The following is a 17,721-nucleotide window of genomic DNA, read 5'->3' as shown; positions in this document are numbered from 1 at the left end:
GTTGGGGTGCAGGGTCTGATTAGGAGTTAGGATGCAGGAGGGGGCTCAGGGTTTGGGCTGGAGATGGGGTGTGGAGTGCTTACCTGGGGCAGCTCCCATTTGGTGCAAAGGGTGCAGGTGGGAATGTGGAGAGTGTGCAGGAGCTCCCATTTGCTGCTCAGGGTGGGGATGTGTGGGGGTGCAGGAGTCAGGGCTGGGGTCGTGGGGGTGCTCCGCCCTGCCCCCGATTCCACCCCCTTCCCCACCTCCTGCCCCGGAGCGCGCTGTGGCCCCGCTCCTCCAGTGCCCTGGACACCGGCAAACAGCTGTTCGGTGGCAGGGGCAGTGCTGGGAAAGAGCGGGAGAGGCGAGAACGCAGCACGCTTGGGGGAGGAGGCGGGGGGAGGAGGTGCTTGGCTGCTGGTGGGAGCGGAGCCTGCAGCAAGAGCCCCAGGACCAAGCTTCTACCCATTCAATTGCCCATCACTGGGGCCCCCTGTTGTTGGGGGGCCCCATGCCAGGGCCCCCTGTGTTTCACTGTAAATCTGCCTCTGCCATTAGTGAGTATTAGAAGGCTGCTGGGAACCATCGATAGCTCCTGCTGACTCATTGCCGTAGCAAGGGTGTAGTTATAGCCAGGATGGTGGTGGGCGTGGCTCTCTGGACAGAGAGGATCTTGCCTGAACAGTCCCCGGGGAGAAATCCCAGGTACACTCAAGCTTGGGGAGCAGGCTCAAGCTGGAATTTATGTTCCAATGCCATGGCCCCTAAACTTTTTCAGTCGCACCCCCCAGAAGCCAGAGCAGGACGGGGGAGGAGGAGCTGCGCTTGGGGCAGGACAGGGGAGCTGCTGGTACCTCTCACTGAAGCCATCCCCGAGTGCTCCTCCAGGCTCCAGCCGCAGCTGCTTCTCTTCCCGTCCCCCAGTGGCGGAGGCCATTTATTGCGGGTAACTTGACCTTCAGTGTCTGCTCAGCAGTGCTGAGCAGACACTGCCATGTCCCCTTTCCGACCGGACTTTCTGGTTAAAAAAAAAAAAAAAAAAAGGCACCTGGCAACCCCGGGGCCAGGAACCATGGCTAGGAGCCAGGATCAGAGCCGGGACTGGAGCCAGAGCAGAACTGGGGGGCACTCCCTCCCCACCCCCTTGGGGGCTGGCCCCAGCTACGCCCCCCCCCAACATTCCTCTATGCCCCCCGGGGGGCATGCCCCACAATTTGGGGACCACTGTTCTAAAGTTTTTCATTTCTCATTATGTTAACCAAACTCCTGTGATGAGAAGCCACACCGTATGAGGTTGAGGTTTAGAACAAGATGTGAAAGCCACCAGCTCACAGTGAGCTGTGTGAAGTGGGCTCTCTCCAGTTCCTAATGGCTATCCACATCTCACATACTTCTCCCCCAGATGGCAGTAATTGGTTCCTTTGTTAATAGCCTCAGCAGACAGGGCAAGGAATGACTAGGCCATGAACACTGAGCCCTGGTCTACACCACAGCGTTAGGTCGATTCAAGGCAGCTTACTGACTTTTGTCATTCAGGGTGGTTTAATTATGCCAACAGGAGAGCTCTGCCATCAGCACAGAGCGGCTACATGGGAGACCTTACAGTGGTCAGCTGTGCCTCTGTAAGGTCTGTAGTGTAGACATAGCCTAAGTGTCTACACTAAAATTTCACTCCCACTGATGTAACTCACCCGCTATACCCACTTAACTCCATCTCCATGAGAGGCATAGAGTCAAGGTTAGTTGCGTAGTTAGATCGTCACAGTGGACACTGTCACTTGCATCGACTATTACTGTCTTTCACAAGCCATCCCACAATGCCCCACACTGACAGTTCAATTGGTGCAAGCGCTCCTGGTGAGAATGTGCACCGCCGACACAAGGAGCAAAGCAAAGACATGCACAAGCAAAGTATTTATTGCAGTGGCTGTATGCCAACCCAAGGTAGGTCAATTTAATTTTGCAATGTAGACATGCCCTAAGCTACCCTCTCACCACTGGCTCTTTTCCCTGAGTGAAGATTAGGTACTTTGGCCAGTGGCTGTGGGTGTGAATATTTACTACCTGGGCTCTGCTTAACCACACAACGCGTAGAGGTCTTCTGCCTGAGATATTTCAAAAGCATATAGGAGATCCAAGATGCCTAATTGCCCTTAGCATTTAAAGGGAATTTGGTAGCCCTATCTCAAGTGGCTTTGACAATATCAGCCTGTGTCAAGAGCGGTCACTGCAGCACCTTTTGTGCTCAGTTTACTTAAAACTAAATATTTAACTAAGCCAGACGCAGACTTCCCCATAAGTACACAGACCTACTGTCTCTGCCCGAAATGGATGAGCTGCCCAGTATACACCATCATCCAGGAGGGTGTGTGTGAGAGATGGAAAAACACATTCATTGAGCCCACCATCCATGAGTGAGTTTTTAGGCTCTCCCTGCCTGAACACATTCACACTATCCAGCAAGCTAAATCTAACTGCATTGATGAGCGGGAGGTTTTGGCAGCTGGGGCTAAGGCACCCAGAGAAGCATAGGAGGCCACCTTGGATTTGGCAACCAGGAGGCAGTTGAGACTCTTGAGGGTACGTGTCTCCACTTTGGCACCAGCTTTTGGGTAGGGACTTTAAATGTAGGAAGCAGAGAAGGGGACAAGGAGGGATTTTGAATTCCCCCTTTCCTGCCCCAGCTTTAACAGGAGTCTAACACAGAAGTGCTGTTAAGAAACTAAAGATTCTTACTTGTCTCCACTCACATGATCTAGGTCAGGGTGACAAATTACAAAACCCCATCACATGAAAGGGCTGCATCCACTATCTATTGGCTAATGTTTCATCCACAACCCTTGACAGCAACTTGCTGCACCTAACACAGGATAAGCATATTAGCTCAACATTTTTGCTCAAATAACCGGCAGTGAAATAGTTAATTTTGGCACATTGGGTGTTATGCTCCAGAGTTAACATCCTACTGAGATGATGCCGTTTTCCCTTCTCAGAGCTATTGAGTTTAGGCTCTCTGCAGACATCCCTGTTTCTGTTATTTCATTCAGGGTTTAAAGGTTCTTGTCCAAATTGTAAGAGTCTAGAAACCAGTTCTTTTTTGAAAGGTAAGCTTAGATTCTGGAGCAAGCTTTCAAAAAGCAATTGCATTGCTGGGATACTTGCTCTGTACACAAAGCCTTGGCTAGGAGGCATTCTTCACTGCTTTGTCCGTTCTAATTGTGAGCATTCTAGGGCAGTGGTTCTCAAACTAGGACCGCCGCTTGTTCAGAGAAAGCCCCTGGCGGGCCGGGCCAGTTTGTTTACTTGACACGTTCGCAGGTTTGGCCGATCGCAGCTCCCAGTGGCCACGGTTCGCTGCTCCAGGCCAATGGGGGCAGCGGGAACCGACAGTCAGCACATTTCCCTGAACAAGCGGCAGCCCTAGTTTGAGAACCACTGTTCTAGGGGATGAGGACCTAGTGGATCACATTGTCAAGGAGTATCCCATTTCTAATCCCATCACTCCTAGGGTAGTAGAGGATGGAAAATAAGAAACTTTTTCTCCCTCCTGTTATAATCTGCCTGATCCACACACCCACCCAGCATACAGATTTCTTTGGGTGCCTCACACAGGGGTTTCTCCCTGTCAGCTGTAGAACAATGATTATTTCAGTTTGAAAGACCTTCAGCCTGTGTCCAGCATCCACTGCTGCCTCCCCTAGAGTGGCTGGCACCATAGGCTGGCATAGGTGCAGGAACTAGGGATGTGGGGAGGGGGGAGGGCGCCGCCAGCTCTGCACCCCCAGCCCCACACTCCTAGCTCTGGGATGGGGTGGAGTGGACTGGACAGGAGTAAGGGGTCTGACTTACAGCACCCCCACTATTAAAAATGTTCCAGCGCCACTGTAGGCTGACCTGGCTACAGGGTGGAATGAGCCTTCTTCATAGAACCAAGAACAAAAGGAGAAAGTTAAGTGAGGGTCTGTGACCCTGGGGGACAACTGGCAGAGGGCACAAGTGGATGCACAGGGTTTTACAGGGATGCCCTGGGTCTGGTATCTACATAATAGTTCTCCAGAGTGGCGTGTGAGGTCTCCACCAGGAACCAGTAGACCACTGGTCATCGTAATCATTGCAAGAGGGTTCTATGGGATATAGTTAAGAGATATTCATAGTGGAAAATATTAGGTTCCAAAATTATTGATGTAAATCTTGTCACTTGAGGCAAGGCGAGCCTCAGGGCTAAGTCAATCAGCATGCAGAACAATGGGCATCCATGGATACAGGCTATGTTTGCTGTCTGGGCCAGGTGCAGGCCTAAGGATAATTTACAAAGACAAAAGAACCCCAAGATACCCCAGGAGGTCCCCTAGCCAGAACTGAAACTATAGTCTGTACCTGATTAAAAGGGGTGGGGGGTAAAAAGGAGGGGCCAAGATTTTATCCTTCACTGAGGAGGCCGGCCGGCCATGTGTCACATCTCATGAAAGAGGAATCACAGACAGCCTGGCCATAAAGCTCTGCTGAGCAATCCTCTACGACAGTGGTGCACCAACGTTTCCAGTCATGCCCCGCCCATTGCTTGTAATCAAACTGTTTTTCACACCGGAAACACAGATGAGCCTGTTCAGTCATTCAGGTTAGTGGTAGAGGGTCTGACTCACTCCAGAGGTCCTGGGCTCTCAACTATTGTTATACATGTTGCCGGTTTATGCCTTAAATATCAGTTATTAAATGAGTTTTAAAATTAATTAGTATAAACATTAATTTTTAAAGGCATAGTAGTCCTACTGTAGGTATGAAACTTACCAATTGTTGACAATAAGCCAGCCTGTGCTTTTATTTGGATGTTTGGTTTTTTTAAAGTGCAAAAGGCTGAAGTGTCTTTGCAGCTTGCCCCCGAGAACCTCTTATGCGCGTGCGCGCACACCCACCCCGGGGGGGGGAGGGAGGGAGGGGGGCAGGGCACACTACCAGTTTGCACACCACTGCTCTACAAGGGGGGAGGGATAGCTCAGTGGTTTGAGCATTGGCCTGCTAAACCCAAGGTTGTGAGCTCAATCCTTGAGGGGGCCACTTAGGGATCTGGGGCAAACATCAGTACTTGGTCCTGCTAGTGAAGGCAGAGGGCTGGACTCAATGACCTTTCAGGGTCTCTACCAGTTCTATGAGATAGGTATATCTCCATATGTTATATTATATTATATTAAGACATGAGTGAATCCTGTTAATGAAGTCCAAGCTCCAAAATTTATGTTATGATTTTATGATATGTAACCATTTGTTTCCATTACTTCTACTTGCTTGAATCTCTGCGCTTTGTCAGATAAACTTATATTTGATTTCACTAAAAACATCTCTAAGTGCTGTGTGTAAAGTGGAGCGGTGACCTGAGGGGGAACTGGTAAGCTGGAGTGTACTGCCTCTTTGGAAGAAGCAAATCTGTGAATACTGAGAGTGTCCAGTGGACCAGGAGGTGGGCACGCCAGGGAGATGCTGGGAGGGCTTGGGCTTGGAGTGTGCCTATTGCGAACCTGTAGAGTGACAGCGGGGTCTGTTCAGGCTGAGAGGGGAGTGATTGTGGTTGCTCATGCCCGGTGGAGTTGGGGAGCTGATCCCCGGGCTGGCAGGCACAGACAAGGCTTCCTCACGCTAAGGGCTGGTGGTAGCGAGGTGCCTCACAGACCTGGGTACCTCTGGGAAGTGTCACCGAGTCCTTTAAGGATCAGAGATTTGCTCTTAAACCACAGACAAAGGTCAGCCTCTGATCCAGGCCCTCGACATCTACACAATAAAGGCCAGTGGAATAAAGAGTTCAAGGTTTAAGCAAGCCAATTAATCTCCCAAGTCAGAGACTCTCAGCAGCCTTAAACAGTACAAATAGTTACGTCAAAACGTTGCATTTAATCAGTTCATTCTACCTGGCAGGGTTTGTTTCATAGTCTGTTTCCCCTGCAGGAGACAATGGCATTAGTGCCTAAAGAGGAACGCTTTCCGACACTCCCTGTGCTACTTTAGGGTTGAGAGGCAGCATATGTAGTGGTCAGAGGTAGAGACTGGATTTCAGGACTTCTGGGTTCTATTCTAACTTGCCATGCAACCTTGGACAAAAATCACAACTTCCCTTTCTCCATCTGTAAGATGGGGACAACAATACTGACCTACCCTAAAAGGGAGGTGGAGACGATTAATTAATGGGGGTTTGCAAAGTGCTGTGCAAGAGCAAAGTAGTAGCAGTATCATTAACTGCTACAGGAGTTCAGACACCCGAACCCAGATTCTGGCAGGTGAGTGAAAGAAACTGATGGTCAAATATTATGTTTTAAAATGCTGGGTCCAGTATTCTAAAGTCGCTTCCAGCTTTGTATCTATACATTTTTACACCTGCAAAACCTGAATTTGAGCAATTATAGAACTAAATTATGTCTGCAAATCATGTAGGTTAGTTATCTGCTACCTTACTTGTGTGTTCATTTCCTTTTTTGTGCACGTGCAAAAATTGCTTTTGCAGACAAAAAAAAATGTAGGGTCTCAGAACTGCATTTGCTAGTTAACCTGATTGGGCCAATTTGTAAATTTAGCTCATAACATACAAGTCTTAAATAATTTATAAAGTGGTTTTTACAATAGCTTTTCCATCCCCTCTCCTAAGAAAGGGCTCATCATTCAGGGGTCCTTGAATGCTTACAGCTCTTATCAGTTTATAAATAAATCTGAGGGAATAGAAACAGATGAGAAAAACAAAAATCCTGCAATGTGCTAGTTATGAATGAAAAGGGACATCTCTTGCATTTGCTTTGTTCCACTAGATGGCAGCATGAACATTCTTTTGCACCAGTGAATGAGCAGCAGGAAGGTGAAACATGATGCGATTGGAGCGCAAGTCCCGAATTAATGACAGTGAGCTCAGAACTATACCATACCATCATGTAGAAAATGCAGTTGTTGTCAGCAAGGACTTGGCACTGTTAAATGAACTATTCTGGCCAAACTGTTACTATGGCAGACCCCATAAGTAGTCCAGAGCATGGCAGTACCAAATGGCTCTCAGACTAAGTGTTTCTGGGCAGAGACCATACTGGGCCTCGAACCCTGCTAACAGTGGCTGTAGAGAGACTGGTTCAGATTACAATCAGAGCCTAGTGAGGCCTCAAAAGCTCACCCAGGCAGATGGGTAATCAATGATCAGCTAAGGCACTGAACAGCACCAGGCAGGATAGGTGCTTGTTAATTGTGTTCCAGTCTTAATTCTTGGTTCCTTCTGCAGCTCACCACTGCTGTACACAAAAGCATGGTAGCAGCTTTCTAGAAGACAGTGAGTAGAGCCAGCCTTAGAGGTTAGCAACCAAGCTACAAAAAACTAAGGGCTATTTCTATAGGCAAGTGTCTTCAATGGGGACTGTTATAAGGGCGAGCAGTACATTATGGCTTCCGCTCTAGGGGATGTTAGACCAAAGACCAGCCCTGAAGGTGGCTGCTGACTAGTATCAAGTCTTATTGTGACTGCCAGCAGATTATCAGGCACTAGAGCAAAGATATCCCGTTAGCCAGATCCTAGTTGTGGCACAGCCATCAACTACTAATCTGTAAACTAAGTCTCCTTCCAGGGCACACTGGCATTGGAATGGCATAGCTTTCTATTGCCCTTCATATAACCACATACCTAGCAGCAGGGAATGAGAAGCTTTGAGGTGAGAGAATGCAGAACCATCAGCAAGGAGCTCTGGGCAAGGAGAAGGCATTGAAGCAGACCTCATTATGGATGTCTAAGTCCCATCCAGTCCATGTCCATCATTCAGCCAATACAGGATTTTTGTCTATAGTGCATTCTCCAGTGCTCTGCTCAGCCTAGTTTTTAGAGTCCCAAGTGAAGGGGTCACTTCCAGTTCTATCAATTGCATCCCAGCCCTCTTGTTTATACCAAACCGCCTTGTGCCAGTCAACAATCCCCCTCTCGCGTTTACACCCTTACTCTTGTCCTCCCTTAGTTCCTTCTTACCCAAGCTAGACCTATGTAGATCTGTAAATGGTTCCTCTTGATCATTTCTTTGAAGATTCCTAGTTTTTTTAGGACAAACAAGTCTTACAACTATTTCACATCTAAATGTATGTCAGGGTCAGTATGGACAGCTGCAATGCTCCTCAGTCACACTAATGTGAGCAGTAAGAGCAGTCATATGAAGCTAAAACTAGAATATCCGGGGGCAAAAGCAGCCCTATCATTCCTGTCTGCTCACTTCTGGCAGAGAGACTCGGGGAGAGAGGAGATGTGCTGGAAATTCTCTTATTCTCTATTTTAAAGAGACAAACATCCTTTCTGTGCTAGTCGGTTAATGCACCCTCCAGTCCTTTGTTATTCTTTTCTGAATTGAATCTTGTCCTCTTTCTGGAAATGAGGTTTCCAAAATTAAACAATGATTCCTAATGGGATCTCGCCATAGCAACAGAGCAGGATAACCATCTCCCTACTTTGATGTGCTCTCTCAGCATACACAGCCCAAAAAAACCCTACATTTGTTTTTCCCCCGCACCTGCAAGTGGCTTTTTTTTAAGTCCAAGATTAATAGAGTCAGCAGTTCCCTCTTCCAGCTTTCTATCTCTCCCCATCTTTGGCCATCAAGCCCCATACATTTCTTTCCACATAAACCTATATCAAGGCAATCTTTAACAAATACATCTCCATGACATTTTTTTGATCCTATCCCATACCTGCCTGACAGCTTCTTCTCAGAGATTCTCTTCTCACACATACATCCAACACCCTATCTCCTCTGTAATGATATGTTCACTTGAAATATATTATCCAGCCACTCCCTGTCTGTGTGCAGCATGAAGTTCCAGGCAAGATGCAGTGTCTGGTAACCAGAGACACAAAGCTGGAACTTGAGCTGTGTGGAAACCTGTATTTTTACTTTTTACCATTGTGCTTGCATAATAAATGCCTGCTGTTAAATAAGGGATGGGGGTGTCATGACATGTGAAATCACCTCAAACATGAGGTATCTGGATTCCACTCAACATGCATCTGATGGTTGCCTCTTAAAGACCCCTTCACTCCCATCCTCCAGGCAAAATCTGTTTCCCTCCTTGAGCCTTTAAATTTTTTTTTTTTTTTTTACTTTGTCCTATTAATTCCTCCACTTTTGGTGGTAGTTTTCACATTGAGCTCTTCCCCTTTCAAAAGGAAAGAAAACTGAATTACTGAATTGTAAACTCAGCAAAAAGGGAGTTAATAAAAATAACTTCCCCATAGAGTTAGGAATTAACTCTTCTGTCTGTCTGTCACATGATGCCATTGCCTGGTCATCCAACTTCTCCCTCAGAGATAACAGTACTGAGCACTAGTATCTCCAGTGGGACCTACACGGTTACCCTAATAACAATACTGAGCATTGCTGTCATGCTAACATCCCTGATAGTGGATACATGAGGAAGCTTCATCAGTAAAAGACGCAGGATGGCACAGAATACAGCAACAATAGGAAGCATAGACACCAGGTTAGTCAGATACCTAACAGGGAAATGCTCATCCATATGAAAAAATATCCCAGCCACTCCCCTCCCACCTGTTAGTTCTTAATCACTGTGCCCATTACTAGTAGTATTGAAATAGCGCCTAGAGCTTTCAGCATCCTAAGAGACAATTCCTTCCTAAGAGCTTCCCAGCTAAACAAACAGAAGGGTTAGAGGGAGGAAAAAAGAACCACAGGTGGTGAAGGGACTTAGAGCAAGGCACAGAACTCAGGTCTCTAGACCCACAGTCTATTGCTCCATCTACTAGGCCATAGCATGGCAGAGCTAAGATTTCACCCAGTACAGAGTGCAGTAGTCTAGCTTTCCTGAGATCTAAAGCTAGCTCCCGAATGAGAGCGAACTGGCTGAAGTTCAATCCAGAGTCAATGTTGGTGAGTTGGATGGACACATGAAGAAGTCAATAACTGACATCTTTCTTAAGGAGTTCATTCATGTTAGTGTAGTTTGTAGTATAGACATCCTTCTAGTTTCTCTTTGGAAAACTCAGCTGCACTTTTAAGTAGCTATCTGCTTAGTAAATAGCAATACCTCTCACATGGAGCATGTGGCTGCTTCATGGACAGAACTGCGCTGACTTCATGACTGCCCTGTAGACTGTCATGGCTTCATGTTTGTTTATTGTAAATCCAGTGCATTGAGTCAAGTCATGTATAGTTTGGCTTTAGAGGCTGCCTTTCTCCTGAAACTTGCTATCAGCAAAGGAGGCCAGCTAGGACAATCTTCCTGACAATCCTGCAAGCACACCCCTGCTTCCCTCTCACTAACAGAGGCACCAGCCCTCTTGGTTAACAAATACCTTGGGTGCTTCTTTTAGTTGAAGGCTCTTAACAGAGCAGACTAAATCATAAGACGCACCTTGGCTGTCAGGCACACTTCTTCTTTTACAGACTAACAACAGTAATGTTAGCTATGTCATCTGATAGCAGATACCCTCCCTTTCCAAACTGGAGCTAGCTGCTAGCACTGCCTAGTGGCCTAGATCATGCCTAGTAATTGGCAGGTTAACAAGGCCCTCCTGCTAAACAAACTCTGTTGTTTAACCCCAGCTGCTCCTGGATTAAGGGAGACAGCTGTAATGGGGTTTGTTTCCCAGGTGGGGTATTGTTGATCCAGAAGGGTTCCTCCTCTGAATCCCAGAAAGTGAGTTCAGTCCATCACTAGTATCCAGATATGAACTCTGGAGACTGGAGAAAGGGCATTGTACTGTTTGCAGGACCCTCAGCTCTGGAGTTCCTGTCCACCATTAGTCAGACAGGGCCCAATTTTGTTATCTTTCCAGGCACATTGCAAGCCCTATCTGTCTCAAAGCTTTATGCTGCCACCCAACACCATAGTTTCTGAGGCCCAGATCCTCAAAGGGTTTAGGTGCCTGACTCATATTGACTTAAATGGGAGTTAGGTGCCTGCATGCCTTCCACTTATAAGCAATAGCAAAGGCACTAGTGGGTTTCACGGAGTCTCTGGCACTTCTCCCTTTGCAGGGTCAAAACTGTGTTTAGGGTAAGTTTTAGGGAGGGGCTTTTGGGGAGGAGTTGGGAAGGGATTCGGAATAGATATGGGAGGTCATGTTGTCAGCATCACATATGGGGGAAAGGCTCTCTCAAAGTGGAAGGTTTTGTAATGATTCCTAAAGATGGTCAGGCTCTGGGTTCACCTGATCTCCCCTGTCAGTTTGTTCCATAGCTAGATCCCCTTGACTAAAAATGCTCTGTCCCCGGCTCTCACCTGTTTCGTTCAGGGCTTTGTGATCTGCATTGCCCCAGAGGAGTGCAGCTGTTAAGTGGTTCATACATTGAAATACAGGCTTTGATATAGCTGGGAACTGGTCCATTAGTTGCTTTGAAGATTAGTACCAAAGCCTTCAACTGGCATCAGAAACTGTCTGGGAGCCAGTGGAGAGACTTAAACACTGGCCTGGTGTGCTCACAGCAGCCTGAGCCATGGAGAAGACAAACAACTGCATTCTGTACCAGCTGGAGCCTGTGCATTTTCTCTGGGTTTTATTTGAGGGGGTGGTTACAATAAGATCAGCCAGTTTTGTGGGAATTTTTACTGTATTCACTTTTTTGCCAGATTGTTTATTTTTATATTGGTGATGCTTTAAAACTGATGTAAGTTATGTAACTCTGATATGCAATCAGTCATACTACAGTTAGAGTATGTGCCTTTGCAGTTTGGTATCACTGCCAGCACCAACCTCCTCATTGGCAAAGAAGAGAGTAGTGTCCAGAAGTTTTGCGGGTATAGAACCAAATCGAATCAGGTGACTAACCAAATCACACTTTGAGAACAATATAAACCTACATTTCATTATGCTCATCACTCCAGACTGCTGGGAAACAAAGACAGGAAGCAAGTCTATAGGAGAACACACAGGTGTTGTAGTGCATCACTAGCAACTTGTCATGTGGTTGATTGGTTGGCAAGTGCCCGCCAGGTGTTGACATGTGCTAGTTTCCATGGGAAGGCCAGAAGCAGTTGTATCACATGTTATGATCTTTAGTAGCAGTGCAGAATGTGAACAGATGTCTTTTAGTTCAAGTTCCATATTTTCTTTTCAGAATAGTATTTCATTCAAAAGCCTCCCTAAATCACTAAAGGGCTTGAGAGCCCCAAATACTTGGGATCTTGGTGGACTGGGCCCACTGTGCACCTTATTCCTATTCTATTTGTGTTCTACCAGGAAAGTTTGGGAGAAGAAAAGCACCATCCACTCCAGTAGGATTCAGCATCTCAATCTTTGCCCCAGTTACTAGAGTCTTCTCCATAGTATCCATCCTATCCACTGACAAGGCCCACAGCTCTCTCTGGGCATTCTCGCTGAACTGACCAGTCCAAATCCCAAACTTCTGTCACTTGTAGGGGCTGTTCAGATCAATCCTGGTCCCAAGTGCCTCTTGAAGCATCTTTCAGCCTGCGTCTGCTTTTTGGGAATACAGGACCATAGTCTATTTCAGATTAGACTATTTTAAAGCCAGCTAGGCTGGTACCCTGGCTCTGGCAGTCGTCTATGCCTGGTGCTTCCAGAGAAAGTTTAAAAAATCCCATAATGCACCTAGTAGTTGTACATAGAGCGGGAGGGGGGAATTTCCTCCTGAGTCTTTCACATGATCATCATTGGGTATTCCTTTCTGTCTGTAGTTACCGATCAGAGATGGGATAAGACAGAGAGTTCAGATCCATATCCAAATTTTTCTTAATTTTAGGGTGCTCTTGAGGATCCAGGCTTCATCCCATTGTAGAGTTAGGGACTATCTGCAAAGCGTGGATCTAGATCTGAAAGTTCCCAAATTTCAGGGGTGTTTTCAAAGGGCTTTTGGCTCAGGCCCATCTCTACTCCGTTTATTACATTACGGTCATCATGTTATCCAGCCCTTTACTTGCTCCCAACAATAGCAGTTGACTCTCTAATCTACTCCAGCCTTTTGGAGAAGACCAGAAAGTAAAAGCTAGAATTAGAAATGGGCAGCTCTGTGTTGGGGTGTCGACCCCATACAAGGCAGAGCAGGTTAAATTAGGATAATTAACCTGAATGAGAGAGAGAGCGTGCATGAGCGATGGCAGGGCATGCAGTGAGCAGCAGACTCCTGGGGCATAGGACTGAAGTAGAGCTAATCTTCAGTACCCTACCAGTCAGTGGGCCCTGTGACAAGCTCTGATATGAAAGCAGAAAACATCTCCCCTCTATTGTTCTGTAAGTCGAGAGGCGTGCGGAAAACAGAACCTACAAAAACTGCTGTGTGGAGGTTTTCTTATCTCTTCCTGCCATCTTGAACAATGCATTTCAGATAAAGGCGAGAAAGGCTGAGGCCTTAACAACAGCACCCAGAACCAGAGATGCAAAAGCACTGGAGGGGTGATGGGCTTGGTGCAGCTGATGAATGAGCAGGCTGAAACCTTGAGTTAACCACTTTCCTGACCCAGTTTCTCACTCCCCGGTCCCCTCTTCGCAACTTGTACCTCAAACGCAAACCACTTGCATATTAGTGATACATGTGACGGGGAAGTGAGAACTGGCCTGAAGTGCTGTGAGATGCTAAGAGCCTTTACCCACACAGATCACACTTAATGCTAATAAGGACTCAGTACTGGGTGATGAAAGAGAACTTGAAAGAAAAGAGAAGGGCTGAAACGGTAAGAGACGTGGGCAGGACAGGGAGGTGCAGACATACAGCACAGGAGGGGGGAGAAAAGAAGAAACTAGGCAGAGGAGACACAAAGATCTTCCAAGACATAAGAGCAGATCCTCAGCTGATGTAATTCCTTGTAGCCCTTTCTTTTCAGTGATGCAGATGCTAAAATGACTATCTATTGTGGGTACTTATCTGGGTCCCATTACCACAATATCTGAGCACCTCATAATCTTTAAGGTATTTACCCTCACAGCACCAATGTGAGGTAGGGCAGTGCTGTTATCAGTGCATGTTACACAGGAGGAACTGAGGTCTAGCGAGACTAAGGGACTTGCCCAGGATCCCACAGGAAGTCTGTAGCAGAGCAGATAATTTAACCCAAATTCCACATAGCCCAGACTAGTGCTCTAATCACTGGCCCATTCTTCCTCTGTACAAAAATTCACGCCCCTCCCCTCAGCTTCAGTACCCTTAGGTAAGGCTGACTGCGTCATTGACGAGAGCTGATTCTGTGGCATCTACGCTCAACAAAGGGATGGGGGTGGATTTTCTAAAGGACCTAGGTGGGCATTGTCAGTGGGACGTGTGCTTTGGAAATCCCCACCCATGGTCGGATTTGCTTGTGTAGGGCCCTGGGGACTGAGGCCCTGGTTTCAGTCCTGGTGTTCACTTAGGTGGAGGGAAGGGACGTCCCTACCCTAGAGGCATGATTAAAACAATGTTAGACAGAGTTTTGTTTGAAAGGAAAGTTAAAATGGGAAGTGTAGCTCCAAACAGGACCATGGGGGGGGGGTGGCGGGGCTGTTCAGTTTCACTCTCTGACAGTCCTGCTGTGCCACTCTGGCAAGCAAGAGAGCGTGTGGGAACAGGAAAGGTGACCCAGGAATTACCCAGGAGGGTAAATTTGCCTTCTTTTCAAACACTCTGCCTGGAGAATTCAGAGACCTCAAGAGGAATTGTGGGGGACTGGTCATGGGTACTTGGCCCAGCTATGGGGATCCCATGGGAACATTGAGGGTCATGCATACATAGTTTGGTGGACTACAGGGATTGGCTGCAACTGTAAAGGAAGAAATCCCATCTTGGCTGTTCCTGCTGGCCTGTATAGGTGGGCTGCACACAAGGGAAGCCTGGGAAGGTGGCTCTAAGGGGGAAAACAGATTTCAGAACACAACACCAGTTACATTCTACCCCACAGATGCATTTGGTTGCTTGCCAATGTCCAGGTCTCCTTCCTTAGGTAATTGCTAAATACAGTACATGTCATAAGAAATCTCTCTGAACTTATGTCAACACTGCAGTCAGAAGTGGGACTGCACCATATGTAGATGTACTCACCTTAGCTTTGAGCTAACTCACTCAACTAACGTCAGTGAAGCTGCAGTAGCACGGGCTATCCATTTACACACATACTCAGGGTCCTGCGTGGGCTTGTACAGCCTGTGCTGCCGTGGCTTCACTACAATGGTTAGCTAGCTGGGGTATGTCTACATGTGCTGCAGTCACACACCTCCGATTGCGGTGTAGACATGACCTAAGAGATGTAACAAATTGTTTAAGTGTGACCGTGATCAGAAAGTGACTCAGCATATGTGCTCCCTGCAGTCACACTGGCTGAGTTTACTGACCAAAACAAGAAACTCCACCCAGCCCTAGAGTCTATGCAACTTGGGCATTGAGATGGAGTACCCTCTGCCTCCCACAGCATCAGGAGAATCCCCAGTGTGATTCTCACTGCTGACTCTTTGCTAGTGCTGGTAGGGTCCAAAGCAGGTGGGGCACCACTTGGTGGTGTGGATGGCAGAGCAAGATTGCACTGCTGGCAGTTAGAAGTATCAGACCGGATTCCCCTCTCTGTAATACAAATTTTATGCCAGTGTGAATTCACTGAGGTCAATGGAGTTACAGTGGCATACGATTGGTGTCACTGAGTGGACAATCAGACCCATTCTTTTTTGGCTTGTAAAGTGAGGTCATGGAATCCAGAACCACTAGATGGAAATACACCAGGTCACTTCACAGAGTCACTTGCCTGTCCATAGCCACAGTTTGACGGTTTTCAGGCTATTTGACAATTCAGTTCATGTGGCACAATGCATTTCAGCTGCAGATGCTGCGAGTGTGTGAGGTTCTTCAGCATCTGGCCCAAAGAGGTGTAGGTGGATGGGTAACACCCACAACGAGACATGCAGCAGTTCCCCCTCTCAGTGACAAAGCCCAGCTTCCCTCTGGAAAGTGACTCTACTAGCCAGATTCCTCAATGATCCAATGTGAATTAGGTGACCCAGTTCACTGGCTCATCCATGGCAAGCATGGGGAACCCTACAACCTCAACAAACAAATGACTCATTGATAGAGGAGCATGTCTTGTTGCCCCCTAAAGACACTGCAGCAAAAGCGGAACCAAGAAAGGCCCCAGGGACTTCCCAGATGCTAGGACTTTCTCATCTCTTTGTTATGGCTCAAAGCCAGCCAATAACTCAGATCTGAAATACCTTTGTGAGTATTGAAAGCTAAAATTCCTCAGGCATTTTGAGGGGTTCATTTCAAACTGTTCAGTTAATTTTTAAAACACAAGTAACACTCGATATAGAACTCAGGAATATTCAAATACCTAGGCAGTGAACAAAGAGAGATTTAAGATGGGTCCTGAAAGAACAATGTCCTGCCTGCTCTTCATAGATGTTACAGATGCCAAAACACTTTTTGCCCGGATCGCCTTGACCAAAATTTCCCCTCCGCTATTGCCATGCAATGCGCTGTAGGTCAGTAGCTTTCTGTTCTCCAACCTAGAGGTGGCTGCATTTCAATGCAATCATATCTCTAGGACCAAATCCTGCACTCCTTGTTTAGCTCTTACTCGAGCATAAATCCCACTGGAGTCATCTGGAGTTTGGCCTAGTCCAGAAGCCTGAGGGCTGGAGTCCATAGTAAGTGTGAGGCTTTGGAATGAAAGGCACTATAGCAGAAACCTGTTAAACTCTTCGAACATCTTCAGTGGATTACACCGAGGGACAAAGGATGAGCCCTTTATCCTCCCCTCCAGTGACTCCACTCTCTCCCTGTCCAGTGCATTGGGCCCTATACAGCCTTGCACCACAGCACCTTTGCAGGAGATGTATCAAACCCCTATGCTGGCACCAGCGTAGTGATGGATCTAGCCCCCCTGCTTCCCCCTTTGCCCCCATTTTTTAGTGCTCCGTGTTATGAAGCTGTATGGATTTTCCAGTCAGCGAGGAGTGTCAGGCCAGGGCTGCATCTTGCCCTATGCCTAGGAGACTTGATGTGCAGCAATTTACAGGAAACCTCTGGTGCGCATGCAGCCTGTGGTTCTGTGCTTCCTGCCAAGTGTGAGCTAGTTTGTAGTTCTCTGCCTTTGCCGCTGGTGACAGGCAGCACTCGGAGGCTGGGGTGAGAACAGAGGCCCCGTAGACTGCTGTTTTAGAAAAACCAACTGCATCACAACTTGCTAACTTAATTGGGAAACGTACTTCACCCAGAGGTTGAGCCCCAGCCCTCAGCAGCTCAGGAGAGGACACTGCAATCAAGCACAGATCTCCCATGTGGCAGCATGAAGAACTCACTGCTGGTAGGATAGTTGGCCAAACCCAACAGCACTCCTAGCCCCTGTACCAAGAGACCAGGGTATCAGACTCAGCTCTCCTGCACAGCCGAGCACTGAGAGCCACTGGGGTGGTTTTGCTTGCACACTTAGCATCATGCAACCCAGGGAGCGAGAGAGTCAGATTGGACTTGAAGCAGGCTCTTCCTCATGGTCGAGCACAGCACTAACATTTTGTATACACAGGGCACTTCTATGGCACTCCCAGGTCCCATCTTCCCAGGCAGTAAGTATGTTAGTGGGGTCTCTCCCCATGGCAGTGGACAGCCTTCACCAGCCACTGGAGCCAACTCAAACCTCACCTTGCAATTACCTTGATTTTTTGGCAATCACCCTGAGAGAGAAGTGACAGGAGAGGGGAGATTGAGGGATAACATGCTCATAAAGCAAATGCTACAGCTACTTGTCATTTTGACCCCAAAATTGCACTAGGCATCAGGGATGGGCACAGAGGGTCCCCCCCCTTCCCCA

The sequence above is a fragment of the Trachemys scripta genome, chromosome 1, assembly GCF_013100865.1.
Source record: "Trachemys scripta elegans isolate TJP31775 chromosome 1, CAS_Tse_1.0, whole genome shotgun sequence".
Taxonomy (NCBI): domain Eukaryota; kingdom Metazoa; phylum Chordata; order Testudines; family Emydidae; genus Trachemys; species Trachemys scripta.
Note: the sequence above shows the minus strand (reverse complement) of the source record.